At 32.1% G+C, this 16,451-nt stretch overlaps 1 pseudogene across 3 annotated transcripts in view; it reads left to right on the forward strand.

Moving 5' to 3' along the window:
• The window catches only part of LOC118185872 (neuropeptide CCHamide-1 receptor pseudogene), a 127,401-nt pseudogene that overhangs the window by 24,698 nt on the left and 86,252 nt on the right, over window positions 1-16,451 (forward strand). Inside the window, exons 1-3 of one of the 3 annotated variants that reach the window (XR_015038888.1) lie at window positions 4,593-4,948; window positions 8,198-8,326; window positions 13,349-16,079. The exons of 1 other annotated variant lie outside the window; for it this stretch is intronic. The product of XR_015038888.1 is annotated as a neuropeptide CCHamide-1 receptor pseudogene, transcript variant X3 (transcript). Of the gene's footprint in view, window positions 1-4,590; window positions 4,949-8,197; window positions 8,327-13,348; window positions 16,080-16,451 lie in introns of those variants that run through there. One more of the 3 variants, XR_015038886.1, reaches the window with a different exon arrangement.

Below are 16,451 nucleotides of genomic sequence, written 5' to 3' on the forward strand. Positions count from 1 at the left end.
AGACTTGACGTTGAAAGACATATAAGAGCCTGAACGCAAATTAAAGCGAGTAAATCGGTTCAAGCCATGGTCAAGGAATAAAAAACTAACTTTATCATGTTTATGAACGCAGATGGTATAGCACCTCAGTACTTTAAGGTCCCTATTACGACGGATTTTAATCCTAAAACAGGAAGTAACCGATATCAAGAGCAGTAAAAATCAACCAGCCGTCCTCAGGCTGGATCAGCTGAGTGCATTCGATTCCTTGTGGTGACCTGTGATTGTAGACGCTTTATACGAAGCGAAAGTTCCAAACAACCTCTTCCAAATTTATAAAAGCTATTTGAACGAACACACAGTGGAGGATGCATCACGTGTCCGCAGGGGTCATGCGCAGGTCTAGATCCATGGAACATCATATTCAGTTGCATTATCAAATCCCAATGGCCAATGCACACAAAGAAAATAGCGTTTGCCGATGATGTCGCATTTGTTGTTCAAGGACACATTAAAGATGTAATCCAGGCAAACTATAATGAAACGATAACCCTCTTTAATGACGTCTGCAATCAAAAAATGCCTCAGAATTTCAGATGCGAAATCTCGGTGTATCTAATTTCGCAAGCCCGGACAAACCCTATTACGCAATCCAATTATACAGATGAACGGGAGAAAAGTGAAGCTCGTTAAAGAACTCAAGCCCTTGAGCCTCGTCCTTAATAAAGATCTATCATAAACACGCCTGTGTACGTCGAGGAAAAAGATTCAATGCATAGTCAACAAACTCAAGAAAATGCATGGGTCAGACTGGGGCCTAAGTTCCCACATCCTAAACGTAATTTACAGCATAGTTGCAGAAACAATTTTAACGTATATATAGAAGCAACCTGAGCTAGCCTCATGACCACGACAAAAGTAAAAAATGAAACTCGCATGCAGCAACCTTCACGCCGAAAACGAAATCGAAACGAATTACAGAGTTGACGTTTACTATAATACCAACTCTTTATAGTGATCATTCCACTTTAATAACATGTACTGAAATATCTTCAACCGATGAGCGGTTGAAGATAATTATAGCAGATCTGCTATAATTCTGTTCATTTGGTTTGTAATGGTAAATAGACTGCAGAGAGTAATTTGCTTTGTTCGGTTATACAATTTCGTTGTAATTCTGTTGAAGCTTAAACAACTCAATCAGTTACGTTGAATATAGCCACTTTTTCATCAAGGAAACCTTTATTTGAGACGAATCTTACACATCAAAACGCATCTTGATGAAAATATCGGGATTTCCTTCTCTAATTTGGAGCAACACGCCATTTAATTCTTGAGAATTTTCAAGAAGTGATGCTATATTTCAACTTCAAGGAAAACTCTTTAAAACTTCGAACAGATTTTATGGATATATTGCATGCAGAAAGGCAATGAAGTTATAATTTGGTTAATCGCTTACATGGAATAAACCACTATAGTCCCAATGTATTCTAATTAATCAGTTTGTATTAGAGTTTGATTCTGTGTCGTTTAATTTTTATTAGACTGCAGTACGGAAGACGCAGCCGTCTCGTCTGACTGATTGCAAATGAATTCATGTAAACGACTGACAAGCAGAAATTTGTTTATTATGAAACTACAAGTAGACTTTCACATTTTGATTTAAATTTTAATCCCAGAATAGTAATGTTAAGAAACCATTTAATGAATTCATATCTAGTTCAGTTATCAAGAAATCGCTTATAGATATATTTTGAAAGTGTTTATGTAAATTTATTTATCTGATCACGAATGAGAAAACAGAGAAATTTCAGCATTGCTGTTTGGACCATTGTTTACGATATCATTTTTCTTATACATTCTTCTTTAGCACCTAATGCTCTATCATTCTTCTTCGCAGAAGAAAACTGCCAGTGGATGCCCCAATGGACACCTTCGTCTTTGTTAATGTGAGAGAGCTAAACCCATCGTTCAAGTAACATATTCGCGCCTGTCACCAGTATTAAATGTTTAACACAACCTGGTTTACAGAATGGCAACTCCATAAAAGTATAATACTCTTCCGAGGCGAATGGCTTCAATTATTATTCTGATAAGGAAATGTTTATATAGAGCATTCCGTAAATTTCGTTTTAGAATACTTGTATGGGACATAAAAATATTCTTTTGTAACTAAGGAAATCAAAACGTTGCCATCTTCAAAACAATATCAATTTGTGAAAAAATAAAGGGCGATGGTTCCGTGAAATTGGATTTTAAGTAGACTAACATTCCTGAATTGCGGTTGTGCTTGAGGTATATATATACTGTCACTTCTCTTCTGCATAATATATTTGTTAAAAGATACTTACTCTGCCTTGCGTACGTGCAAAGCAAATTTCAAAATCATTTTGATATCTAACTAGATTTAGCATACACGGTTCAGACTTTGAATCAGATATTACACATCTAGTGGCAAAGAAACTCCAGCATCGTTCCCAAGAGAAACATGAATAGTTTGTATTCAATAAAATATTTTCTTAACTTGTTGTTAGCAGAAGTATAAGGTTAATTATTAATAGTCTAGGAAAATTGATATCTTATGAAAGGGGTTTGAATTCATACTTTAAGAATTGCTGCAATATAGTTACTGTCAAATACGTACGTTTGACCTGTGAGATATTCTCCTTAAAAATGTTTTAAGTTAACATAATTTTGCAAATAAATAATCTTGAAAATACTTTTAAAGGGAAATGTTTGTTAAAATTATTTAATTTCCGTTATTCGACAATGTCAAAAAAGAACACTGTGATGCTAAGTTGCGTTACTTTTGCACTATAAAATACCGTAATCATTAATATTCTTTTCTTGAGTCTTTGTGCAATTTGTAGAAGGAAGACGTATTTTTGAAATTTTGTTTATACATGAATTTTCAGTTAAATAACCCTGCGAATTCTGTTTCTTTTCGTGTGATATTGACTAAATTACTGTTTTGAGCTTCCACTGAACAGGTGATGGGTTTGAATGTATTCAAGCTTATTATAATGCTTCTTAATTTTTAAGGTGCAGATATTAATGTGATTTGCACAAAGAAAAACAAGTAAAAAATAGAGATGAAGTCATATCTAACCGTATAATGTTCATTTCAAATTCGTAACCCATTATTTTTAATTTCTTCTTTATAATGCCCGTTTTGATTTCACACACAAAACAGCTCTCTCCAGGAGATGCAACTTAAATAATACGAGGAGGAGATTGGACCTGTACAATCCCAATAGTACCCTGAAATTGCACTTTAATTCTCTGCTAGATAGGAGACGTAAATCGGGAAAAAGACCTTTTATGAGCGCAATGTTAAAATTTAAAATATTAATAGTGAACAATCAATTTTGATCAAAACCCAATCAGCTCTAAGAATAAATTTTAATGTTACAGAATTAAAACTTACCTTTACTGCTTGTAATACAAAAGCTATCAATAATCACACGTGATTTATATAGTAATCACACGTGATTTACCTAGCAATCACGTAAATCGATGCTCTTGCTGCAATGGTAGACTTTTTAAAACATTTGCAGACAGACATTTAGTCGAAAACTATTTAGCCGACACAATTAGTCGACTCGACCTTTAGCCGAAAAGGACATATAGCCGACAGGACACTTAACCGATAAGAGACGTTTAACCAATAAGGACGTTTAACAGGCATTTAGCCGGCAACACGTTTAACAGACAGTACGTTTAGCTGGCATGGCAACGCGTACATCTAAATAAAACACTTGCGACAATGTTCTAGCAAAATGTGTCCATATTTATATAACAAAAGGTTATTTCCAGTGCACACAAGGAGAGGGTTTATGTAAAAGTACCACATTTTTGTTTTTATTTAATGTTAAAGAGTCTATAGATTTAAAACTGGACAGAAAAGCAACTTTATTTCTGGAAGATTTTGAAATCAGTTTTGAGAGCAATTACACATAACAGCTTTATGTATAATTTTTATAAATCGAAAGTCAAAATTATGATTAAATGTCCACAGATGATTAGCTAACATTTTTTTTTATTTCTCCTTTTCGTACGTACGATTCTTGTTCCCCGACCTTCAATCTGGTCAATACATGTCAAGCCACATTGACATAACAAACCGCGCTAAGCTAAAATTCCACAAAGTTTAAGATCAGAGGTGAAATCTTCAAGAAGTGGACAAGAAATTTATTGATATTTGCAAACATTACCTGAAAACTGATTTTGTGTAGAATCTGAACAGTTTTGTAACTGAAAGAAAGATCAAACGTCATAAAGGCGAAACTGGTAGAATTATTGTTAATACCTGAAGGTCATTTATGATTGCAAGAGGAACATTTTTGAAAAGTTTCATCACTTTATGTAGCAGAAAATCCTCTCCCAGTGGAAACTGATTTCAAATTATTAGTTTCTTAGAAAACAAGTATTTTGAATACTGGATCTGGCAACTCAAGTCTTAAAACTGTTACTAATGTTAATAAATCATTTCTCGTTTCGTATTTTGGCATTTACAAGTGTAATTTAAGAATATTTAGTTACTGTTTAGAGAACATTGGGAATTTGGAATTAGATTATAACTCAGAGAAATCGTGGCGAAATTTCTCATCACACTGCCATCAAGATTATGGAAAACTTCCCGATGAAATGGAGATTACACTTGGCAGAGTAACAAAGTCAGATCAGAAGGTCATCAGAAGGCGATCAGAAGGTCATCAGCATTCATTCTCCAGTTGTCGTCAACTACGAGGAACGTCTGCCATATCATATTTAAATATCATCCCTGTCGGACATTTCGTATGTTATCAGAGGTACTTTGCTTAGTAAAGAGCAACCATCTCACACTTACAGCAATAATTTTAAGACACACTGGTTTAGAAGAAGCGATGAACAAGGTATATAATATAAAGTTGGAATAGAAAATTCTAATGTGTTTTATATAAAATAGCGAAAAATATAGAAACTTTTGGTAAGTAGTAAAACTTGAATAAAGGTAGCTTTTTATATTCATAAATTGAAACTAAATGCTTACTATCAAAATCGTAAAAACAACCTTGTATTTAGCGTAGGTATAATGACACACTAAATACAAGGTTGTTTTTACGATTTTGATTGTCATATTAGCGTGTTTCTCTTCTAGTCTAAATACTTACTAATTAAACAAATTCTGATTGCATTTTGCTCTAAAACTATAAAACTCTCTAAAGAAAGAATCCCCTCCGGTTCAGGACCGCTGCTCTAGATCCTTATGAATTCCTTATTAGTTGATTGAGGGGCCAAACTGTGAAGTATATCACAGGTACTGGTAATAAAGTATTAGTATTAGTAATTATTTTTATTAAACTAAACCTAGACCAGTAAATAAAATAAACCTGTTAACCTTAAAATAAACCTGGTTAACCTTAAAATAACCCTTTTTAAATAAACCATTATTTCTTATAATCAATCTTTCCTGCATTTCTACTGTTTTCTATACTCCACCAGATTATATAAATTAAATGAATTTTAAATATAATCGAGTGTCTAAGTTTAGTACAGAGGACAGATAGCCCCCAGCTGTGGTGAAAATTCTTTTGCTATTGTCTGGCTTTAGCGCTCTTGCTACCGGCTGGTGAGAGCACCTTTAAATGAAAGTTAAGTTAATAGCCATTGAACATTTGACTTATAAATGCTAAATAGCTATTTAACCATTACATTTAACGTATACATTTATTATTTGATTTGTAAATACTTTGAACCATTGTTTTTCGCAAGAATAAGAATTTAATTCTGTTAATTGATTCATTTATGTTAACTTCTAGTTTAAATTGCTGTTTTACATTGTAATGTTTACTTATAATTTTAGTACTGAACATCAGAAAGGCTAAAACGATATATAAGTGTTTAACGTAAGCAAAACTAAATGTGAATTAATGCATTTTCATGACTTAACCCATTTTTCAAGTATTCTCAGATTTTTATCTTTCTGTGTAAGAATGTACTTTCCCCAAACTCAGATCTCGAATAAACAGTCAGATTTTTCAAAATTCATGTTACTTTACATACTTTTATACATTCTGCTGACTTTTATGAGTCACCTAATGATATGCGGTATGTTTAATGAAAACGATTTTTCTATAACTAAAGCATTGTATATTATTCTTTGATTTTTAGTTTCGCAGTGTGTATGTAATCCAGTAATTAATTACTCTGCCGCTGTTACTTTAATTGCTTTGAAGTCTAAATTTACCACGCAAACATTTTTCAGCTCTTTCTCAGATAGGCGGATATTTCGAGATTCGCCTGCTATCTGACATTATTGTCGAAAAGAAATCTAATGAAACGTTATTTTAAAAGAGCTCATTTTACAGCACTTGAAAAATGAGTTTTCATTATGCGTTCTTTTTCCTTAAAGTCTACGCTATTATCGGATTTTCGACTGTTCTAGAAAATATGAGCTTTAAATAATTATTGAATTCTCCTGTGCTTTGTACAGTTACACAATTTTTTGCGCTGCTTCTAGAGCACAAACTTTTAATTATTCTCATTTTATGAATTTTAGCATAAAATTGCAGCAGCTAATTAGGTAATGAAGTATCATAAAGTTCAGTGTATGTGATCCTAAGCTCAAATTCCCATGCTTTTCTTCTGAGAAATGAAAAGTAGTATTAAACATTGGGAATTTTTCCATCCTTTGATTCTTAGGATTCAATAAGGTGATCATATAAAGTCTTCATGATTTTTTTGTATGTGATTTTTAATTTAAATTAGAATTCTTATAATGCATTCCTTTCCAAAGCTCTTAAGCAGGCAAGCTCATGAATAATAATAAATCGTGAGAGAGGCAGCATGTGTCGAAAGTCAAAATTTTAGTCGCCAGCGGATAATATGATTTTTTCGAGCTCTTTCTAATTTCGATTACTCAAACTATTACTTTTAGCTACCCCCCTGACAAAGAAGTCTTTAATTATCTCAAAAGATTAAAACTAAAAGAATACAGACATCTGTCGTATAAAACGGCACTAATACAACATGGTCAACCAACCAGTGGCTGAGTGGTAAAAGCCGCTGAACACTGGTAATTCGGGTCCGGGCTTCGAGTCTCGGCGAACGGGCTATCTACAGGGGTATTTTCCTTATGTGTAATGCACCTACGAGACATTTTCCCTTAAAACGTCCTCCACGGGGACTCCCTTTCTTTGTGTGTAGTGCCTAACTGCGAAGCAAGTAAAAGCTACTAAAAAGAATATGCAAACATAGTCCGATAATTGTGGAGAATTCCTCTATTACACGGTATTCCTACAAAGTTGTTTCTGTCTAACACCGTTCGAATAAGGACCAAAGGAACTGCCAATACCTTCGGTAGAAATTTTAATACCTCAGCATCACAGCAAATTGAAATACAACAAAATTTAAGAGAAATTATTGCCAGAAGAAAATCAAATAGACCACAAAAAGAAAGAAAAAATAGTTATTTGCTCCTGATTTAGCCGAAGAATTGAAACTGTATGTTCTAAACGAAGATACTTTCACTGAAGGTAATACGCAGTTTAAGACGGAACTTCACAAATGCAATACAGACAAAAATTCAATATAATTTCCCATATACAAGTAAATAATTTAAAATGATCGATTCAAAGCAGAAAAGTAGTGCATAATAATTAAGACTGTTGAAGAGAGTTCAGTTCTGTTTCGCCGAAATTTAATGCAATCGTTTAATGCTAATTAATAAACAAAGAAAACGTGTTGTAATATAAATAATATAAAGTATCTAATGATTATTGATTTCTCTTACTTGCAGAATGAAAACAGTGTAGATATTTTCTTCTGAATTTTAGATGCTAACAGTATTTTTTGCATGAGTGTTTCGGTTCATATAACAGCTTGTTTAAGATGGTAATTTTTAGGAACATTATAAGGAAATTATCTGTATTTCAATGCTGTATTACATTGAAAAATACATTCAATGGTCTAATACATTGTAACTGGTAATTGCTTTCAATGGTCTAATGCCCGTATTTCAATGGTTTAATACATTGTCTAAACCAGTGTTTTAATGGTCTAATATATTATCTAAACATGTATTTCAGTGATCTAATACATCGTTTCAGTTCTTCCGTATTACACCATTTAATCGTTCAAAGTAAGAGGTAGCACCAATACATTGTTCACTTGATTTTAATAGTGCACTTGGTTTTGGAGAAATCACCAGAATAGTTCAGTTTTTCATCATTTTAAGGTACTACGTTGCAGCCAATCAAAGCAAAGTATTCAGTGCATGCCCTGATTTTCCTCATGTTTTGAAAGTTTAATAGCGGCTGTTTGGATGCGTTCGCGGACAGTCGACAGTGTATTTGATAATTATAAGGTATGTATATTTTTGTTTATTTTTTGTAACTATGTTTTGATTTATGTATGTGCTTTTAAATTCGTGTATTAATAAAATGTAAGATACAAAATATCTGTTAAAGGCCCATTTGCAGTAATTTTTAATGTTTCTTCGAGGTGAATCGCTGCATGGCTAAAGCACATTTTCACCATTTTGTTGTTACTGCTGTATTTAACATACCTGCATGGAACTCCAAAAAGATATTGCTGAGTATTTCTAAGTAAAACCATTGTTCATAACATAATGCGTATCTCTGTAAATATAAATACATTATATTCATTCTATAGGAACACACTTTTGGATCACTCTTTCTGCATGAATATGATGCCTCTATATTGATATAATATACCCTTATACACACAGACTCTTTTAGTGGACCTTCAGCATATCTGTATAAATTTCTATGTTCGCACATAACTAACGTAGAATGTACAGTAATTTAGCTAGCAGAGGATGTAAACAGCGATGGAGTAGAAATTATGCCCACTCTTGTGACCCTGAGGAAATAATGTCTTGATCCATTCATTAAATAGTTTTTTAAAAAAATCAGAAAATTATATGTGTGTGTATATGTATATTATGTATAGAGTCATCGATTTTAAACTTATTAGAGGCATAAAAGAAAAAAGTGGGAAAATTTACCACGTTCAAAAAATGTTATTCCAAATAATGTTTTATATAATCAGCATTTTAGTGTAATAATAAAACTATTTCTGTTCATTTCACTTTTGTTCCAGTTTTTGTAAACATTCGAAATAAGAAACACATAATTTATCTAAAATTTTTCATTCTTTAAAAAACCATTTTTGACGTGAAAATGTAAATATTGTTGGGTAGAACTAAATTCACGACTTCATTTTTCTCTAAATGAAAATCTTGGTATAGTGTCAGTCATCATTAAAAGTGAGAGAAATTTTAGGTTATCATCAGCTTACTCTTATTAAGTGTGTTTAATAGCCAAGTTTTTCTTTCTCTGCAAAACTGTAATGATGATTTCAAAGAATATCTTGATTTTGAAAACTTTCTTTGAGGATCAGAGCACAATTAAAATAGTCGATTACCTTTAAAAACGAATTTGGAATGTTTGGTTGAAGTAGAAGTTTTTTATTGCTTTGTTAAATCTCCTGTTTGTTAACTGTTATTGTTTGATTAAAGCCTTTTTGAAACATTACCTAAACTTTCCTTTTAATAAGAAGTATTTTTTGATAAAGATGGATTGAATTTCCGTTATTTAGCCATGTTGTCAAATATTCTGTTTGAATGTATAGTTATTTAGCCAAACTTGGTGTTTAGACATTTTCTGTTTTTCCTTGTTCCATATAATAATACATATTGAACTTGAAAAGATATGTTTATTATGCACACTGCTATGATTGCTGCAACAAGCTGCGGCAAAATTTTACATACTTTGCTATAAATGCTGACTCAGCTTAGCATCAAACTGCTACGAAAGTTAGAATTTATGAAATTCTGTGCATTTTCTCTTCCAAATTGAAATAAATTTCTGCTTTATTTATTATATTCAGATTTTATCCCAATCTATGCTTTTGCAAAGATACTACAATATTAATTCGCTGAATTTCTCAACATCTTGAGATTTCGCCGAACTGGTAGCATTTTCCACAGCTAAAATGATAACATAACTAATCTCCTAATCCCTCTGATAATCGTGCAAAATCATGTTTCTTCGTAATTTTAGGTGGAACGGAGATGACTTTATAGAATGATTTCTGATGTTAACAAATAACATAATGTGTAGCTTTTCCCATAAAGTACAAACTTAGAATGTAAATTTAAGAATTTATTAATTAATGCTATGTATTTAAATAAATAGCAAATTAAGACAATTTTTTACCTGAAATGGTTAAGAGTTGCGAATGGGACTGTTTTTATATCTGTTTAAAAAATCTTCAAAAGGAAGTGCGATATTTTAAAATATAAGTAATTATTTCTAGCCAATTCAATTATGAGCTAAATTTTATTTTTTCATACACCATTTTGTTAGTGGTAAATATGACAGAATATTAAATTATAGAGCAATTGGCGTTCAGTTCATTCTTTGCTTGGCATCAGCAATTTGTAGATGCATTAGCTTCTTTCATAATTGGAAACGATTAATTTATTTAATTCGAGGACTACTTTTTGTATAATTTATTGTTTACTGTGCAATATAATTTACTGTTTCCAAGGGTAACGAATATTGATATGGTTAACTTTCCTTAAAACATACATTAGTACTTCAAAGAAAATAGCCTGCTATATACGAAACAAATCAAGATGCTTGTGCGAAGTTGAGGCTGTGGAATTTCCTTGAATATTTTACAAATAAAATTCCTTTCTGCTTCATGTAATCAAAAAAATATTTTTTATTTGAATAATTTTAACTAGCTCATTTAATTTTACATATAAAATCATCCAAAATAGCATTCTGTTTTTGGCATCCACTTTTTAATTCAAATAATATGCAGAGGTTATTTGTACTTCATCTTTTTGCAATTATTTTAAATAACTTTAAGTGCCTATACATCAATACAAGAAATAAGTTCAATAAATTTAAATTAAATATTTATTTTTATAGTTATTTTAATATTAATGCTAATATTCTTTAAAGATAACAGTAATAAAGCTAAAGCAAATTTCCAATTAAAATCCTTAGAATGAGTTTTCATTTGTATGAACAACTAACTATATGTAACTGTCCCAGTTTTCTTTTTATTACTTCAGACTGTGCGATATTCAAAATATACTCTTCCAGACTGTTGCATTTTAAAAAGATGATACAAGCTGTTGCATTTTTGAAAATTTCCATCTCCATTTAATAAGATAACAGTGGTTTCTTTCAATCGCATTTCTATATCACGGCTTCCGAGTGAGATCGGTATTGAATCCCTGGAGTTCGTCGAAATTGCGTAGGGAGTCATTGATGATCTTGGAAGTCGACAGACGTATATGCAATGGCGATTAATGATCATAGTCAAGATTCCATTGATTACAAAAACGTACATGTATACTAAGTTTTGAATTTTAAAAGTTATACGAGAGAAATATTCCCAAATAAAAATTGTTACCGCACCAACATTCTCTTTTCCCTCTTCTTACCTGGTATAAGCAGGTTTGAGTCAAGTCAGTACTTCCTATAAAAAACAAGAAGCAGTTTGAATATTTCTGAAGGAGGGGATTTAAGAATTAAGGAAGCTTTTGCCAACTGTTAAAAAAAATACATCAATAAACCAAATGAAGCCATCATATTAATAAACAAAAGTTGTCCGCAGTTAAAATCTGTGATTTTGTTTCTGGAAACTTGTTTATATTTGTAAAATTAAAAATAATACAGAAATTAGTAAAACAAATCCAATAAATCTTTTTTTTATTTTTGTTCAGAATTTTAGTTTCATTTATTAAGCTACTTACGTGAAATTATTTGTATTTTGATTACGTTGTATGCATTTTAGAGAAAACCGTAAGGGGTTAGATGAAGAAAACCATTCTTTTAAAAGGTGTTAATGTAAGAAAAACCCTTGGAACCCATGCCCTATATGATAAGCAATATTTTTAAGACCTAGCTTCTCTTTCTTTAGCTTCATTAAACTGTATTATTCTTATTTTTAAATTTAATGTATTACATACAACTTTTAAACACCTTTTGGATACTTTCTGACTATCGCTCACCTCCACGAAAACGTCGCAGATTGGTTGCTGACTTTGATGAAAGACGTTTGTTTGGATATCTTTATATTTATTTTAAAGATTGATTCGTGCTGCCAATTTCTTTTAAATTTTCCCTTTTTCCATATAGGACATGCACTTTTCTTACTTTCAAGCTGTGCTCTTTCCATATTCGCAGCGATCTGCTTTCGCTGAAGAAAGCAAATTCCATAAACTTCGGGAACAACCAGGGCACCTAAACCCTAAAATGGCACACACGCACAAAAGGGCACATGATGCCTTCAAGCAAGCTTCATTACGCTGTATGCGTGCAGAAAGCTAAGTCTGAGATTTCGCCGAAGACGACGAAAATTGCAGTATGCGCTTCACCGCTATCCTAAAATGCTGAAATTCCCATAGGAGGGATCATAGTCTGTATCATACTGAAGAAATGTCAGGAGAATAGAATTTTGGGGGGGGGATGCTATGGGCACATCAAAATTTCCACATAAATACATTTTGGCAATATCTTAGGTTTACAGTAATAACATAAATACGTTTGTGCCTGTATAGCATGCGGTCCATCTAATTTTCTTAATGTTCTCTAACTTTTATAACTGTGCATTTTTTTAATAAAAGTACCCTTATATGGTATGCACATTAATGCAATAAGAGGTTCAAATTATATATTTGATTTTTTAAAATACCGGTGGACTGTAAGATCTACGGGCCCCAACATTCCTTTTCATAATAACAAGAGCATAAACACGACATAGATAGTTTTGGGCTACATGGTTCGTTGCGTCATCAGTATTTTTTGTGCTTCTACAATAGGGTTAGGGATAATCAGAAAATACCTTTTAAAAAAACTTGAATGTATGAAAATATTAATGATCGGTCATCAAAATATTTAGTATTCAGCCTCAGTATTTGACACGAATTGTTTTTCAATGTATCTTGATTTTGTTATTATGTATTTATTACTTTATAAGGTGTTCCTCCCGCCATCTTGGCATGCCTTCGTGGTGTGGTTGTCTGCACACTGGGCGCGTATTCCAGAGATCCGAGGCTCGATTCCCGGCGAAGGCGTTGCTCATTTTTTATCTTGCCTGCTTCCAAAAAATCCTAATAGCCAATCAAAATAAATATATAAGTTTTTTAATTGAATTTAATATATTATGATGCTCTTGATATTTTTGTCTTGTAGAATTGCAAAGATATTACATACTTGTTATCATAAATTATAATAGTAACATCAGACATGACACGTGGATGAGAACTACGAAAGAAAATAAAAATAATATATCAGATAATGCATGATATTATACAGCTGTGTATAAATACTTCTCTTTTTAGGTTCCGATTGATGTGTAAATAGAACTACAAAGAGTATCTAAAAGGTGGTCTAGTAGAAGATTCCCAAAAGTACCAGATATTGGTTGTGCCCGCGCGACTCTGTACTTCACACCTCAAGAATACCTCTGCATCCATGCAAAATCATGTTTTATATAAGGTGGACTAGTCTTCAAGTAGTGCATTATGAGCTGCACTGTCACGAATTGTATATCATGCGTACCTAAGAATTAAATTTATTTTACGTATCCCATTTGTTTCACACAATTAAAGGTTTCAAATTAGAAAAATTTTATTGTTGTATATACTGTTTCTATATAAGTATAACAATGTATGCTAATTATTCAAAACTTATTCATTGCTTGTTATTAAATTCTGTAAAATAATGATTAAAAGTATGTATAAAATATATATCAGCATTTGACAGGTTATACGAGTAGCTTCATGTTGTTAAATTAAATTTTTTAAGTAGAGTATAAGTGATATAATTTATTAAGGTATGCTTACATGTACGTCTGTGCAACATTCAGTATAAATATTTCTTAAGTGCTTCATTTTCTTATGTAGTAGCTGCACAAAATTCGTCTATGTAGATTTAAATATGTTATTGCTTTGCGATCATAATTTTAAACTTATGCTTATTCTGTAAATTATTTTATACTAAATATTTACTTTCTACATAACATGTTACCAAGAGATATATTTCGTTTTCAGAAAAACGGACTTTGCTTTTGAATAAATAGAACAATTTGAATAGCTTTGTAAATTTTTATTCTATAGGTACATAAATATTATAATTTACCATACTCCATAATACATTTTAATGTACCTGTAACGATTATGTTAATTTTATTAACAGCTAAATTTTAAGTTAAAGTTCCTTTCCTGTCAAATTCTTAACTTCAACTTACTACTTCCGGCCAGAACGTAGTTTTGGAATCACGTCTGAATACATAATGAGGAAGAGCGGTATTTAACCGCGAAGTTCTTTGGTCTTAGCGAGAGAGTATCAGAGTTTCTGATTTACGCGCGTCTGCCTTTTGGCCACTCTCTCTCTCAAAGCTGTTATTACGCTCGACCGTACTCAGGCCCTTGATAGCTTCGCAGTCATTTGGTGTTTAAAGGGCCAATTGTATTAGAAACTTGATAGCTTCGGATATATTTCTTTAGTTAATCTTAGTTAGTTTAATTCTTAGTCTCTTAAGTTCAAGTATGATTATGATTAACTTAACTCAGTATGATTAACTTTAACTTCATTCTTGAGAATTTTCTGCAGTCTAGTTTGCGTAATTTTATTCGTAAGTCCTGAATCAAAAGCAATTAAATGTTTATATGGCATTAGAAAATTAAACAAAAAGGTACGACCCGCAATATATTTGTAATTCGGTAAACGGTCCTTAGACGGGAAAACGTTGAAATCCATTTAAGTTTCCATTTGTCATCACATCCGTTTAATCCATTTGTCATCACAAACTATACTTTCTAACAGATTCGTATGAATTAAAAAAAAGTGATTTACTGACAAACAATGAGAAGATATTAAAGTCAATTTTTCCAGTTATAAGTATATAAATTAAGTTTCCTTCTTCAAATCAGTGTCTTAAGAAGAATGATATCATCTAACATAATATCACCCTTAGAAAAGTAAGTCTTAAATAACATCTGTCCAATCAATTTTATAGTTCCTTAAAGCTCGGACGTTTTAAGATCATCACTGTTTTAACTAATCTTTCCCGCAAAATGAATTCTGATATTTAAGATGGTGTACCTTAAACAAGAAATTCGAATCGAAATTGCTCATGGAATCTCAATTCGTTTCTCTCTCACAAATTCGGATCTTCCCATAGCAGAAGTTGGTGGTGGTGTGTTGAGTTATGGCAAAGCACCCGAGGGCTATCTGCCTAAGGGGAGGGATGCCTTCGTGGAGGACTTTCTAAGGGAAACTGGCTGGTATACACAACAGAAGTTGGAAAAAGCATTATTGTAGTCCGAAATAAAAGTAACTTACTACAAAGAAGAGATGTGGTTTCTTATGGTATTGTGGCGGCGTCGTTACAAATGCGGTCGAAAAGGGGAGAATGACGTTAATTAAGAAGATGACAGTAAACCGGTGTGTTAGGGGTTATAAGTGAAGATACATTGTAAAAGAAAGATGATTTTAGATCCCGTTCTTTCATATTATAATGGTTTATTGCTTATCAGTACAAAACTCAGGTAATTGAAAAATAAGCTTTTTAATAATATAGTGCATAAACATCAATAATAAAGTGCTGTAAGGATTATGTTAATTTTATTCCCAGTTAAATTTTAAATTAAAGTTCCTTTCCTGTCAAATTCTTAACTTCAACTACCTACTTCTGGCCAGAACGTAGTTTTAGAATCACGTCTGAATACTTAATGAGGAGGAGCGGTATTTAAACCGCGAAGTCTACTTGCTGAGTTAGAGATAATCAGAGTTTCTGATTTGCGCGCGTCTGCCTTTTGGCTACTCTCTCTCAAAGCTGTTATTACGCTCGACCATACTCAGGCCCTTGATAAGCTTCGTAGTCAAATAGAGTTAAGGGGCCAACTCGAGTAGAATCGTGATAGCTTCGGCTATATCTCTTTAGTTAATCTTAGTTTTAGTTTATTTCTTAGTTTCTTAAGTTCAAGCCCAAGTGTCGGCTTTTATTGTACACTCCAAAACGGAGTTTTGTTAAATCTTATTGGAATAATAAAAGATTAGTTACCCTTCCATCTTGTTGTTGCTTGTCACACGAACTTAAGCGATCATTCGCTAACTAGTTCTTAAGGTTACTCACTTTCTACAGTAACTGAGAAATACACTAGTGAGGATCTTACATACCATAAATAAAAAAATTACCATTAATGAAAATTTAAAAATATCTGTATGGTTTAGAGGTTTGTGCTTAAAAGATTTCAAGCGAAACTTGTTTTTGTGTGGAGAAGGGACAGAGGAAACTTTACAGAATCTCCAAATTTTAATAGGTTATAAAGGTGACATGGAATGTGAATAAAAATAAGAATTATGCATGGAATAATTTGTTTCTTACGTCTAATTGTAATCAGCTATATATATGCTAATCACACATTAAAAACGATATAT

Source organism: Stegodyphus dumicola, chromosome X2 (genome assembly GCF_044657685.1).
Source record: "Stegodyphus dumicola isolate Sdum_Otavi_A_Nest chromosome X2, ASM4465768v1".
Taxonomy (NCBI): domain Eukaryota; kingdom Metazoa; phylum Arthropoda; class Arachnida; order Araneae; family Eresidae; genus Stegodyphus; species Stegodyphus dumicola.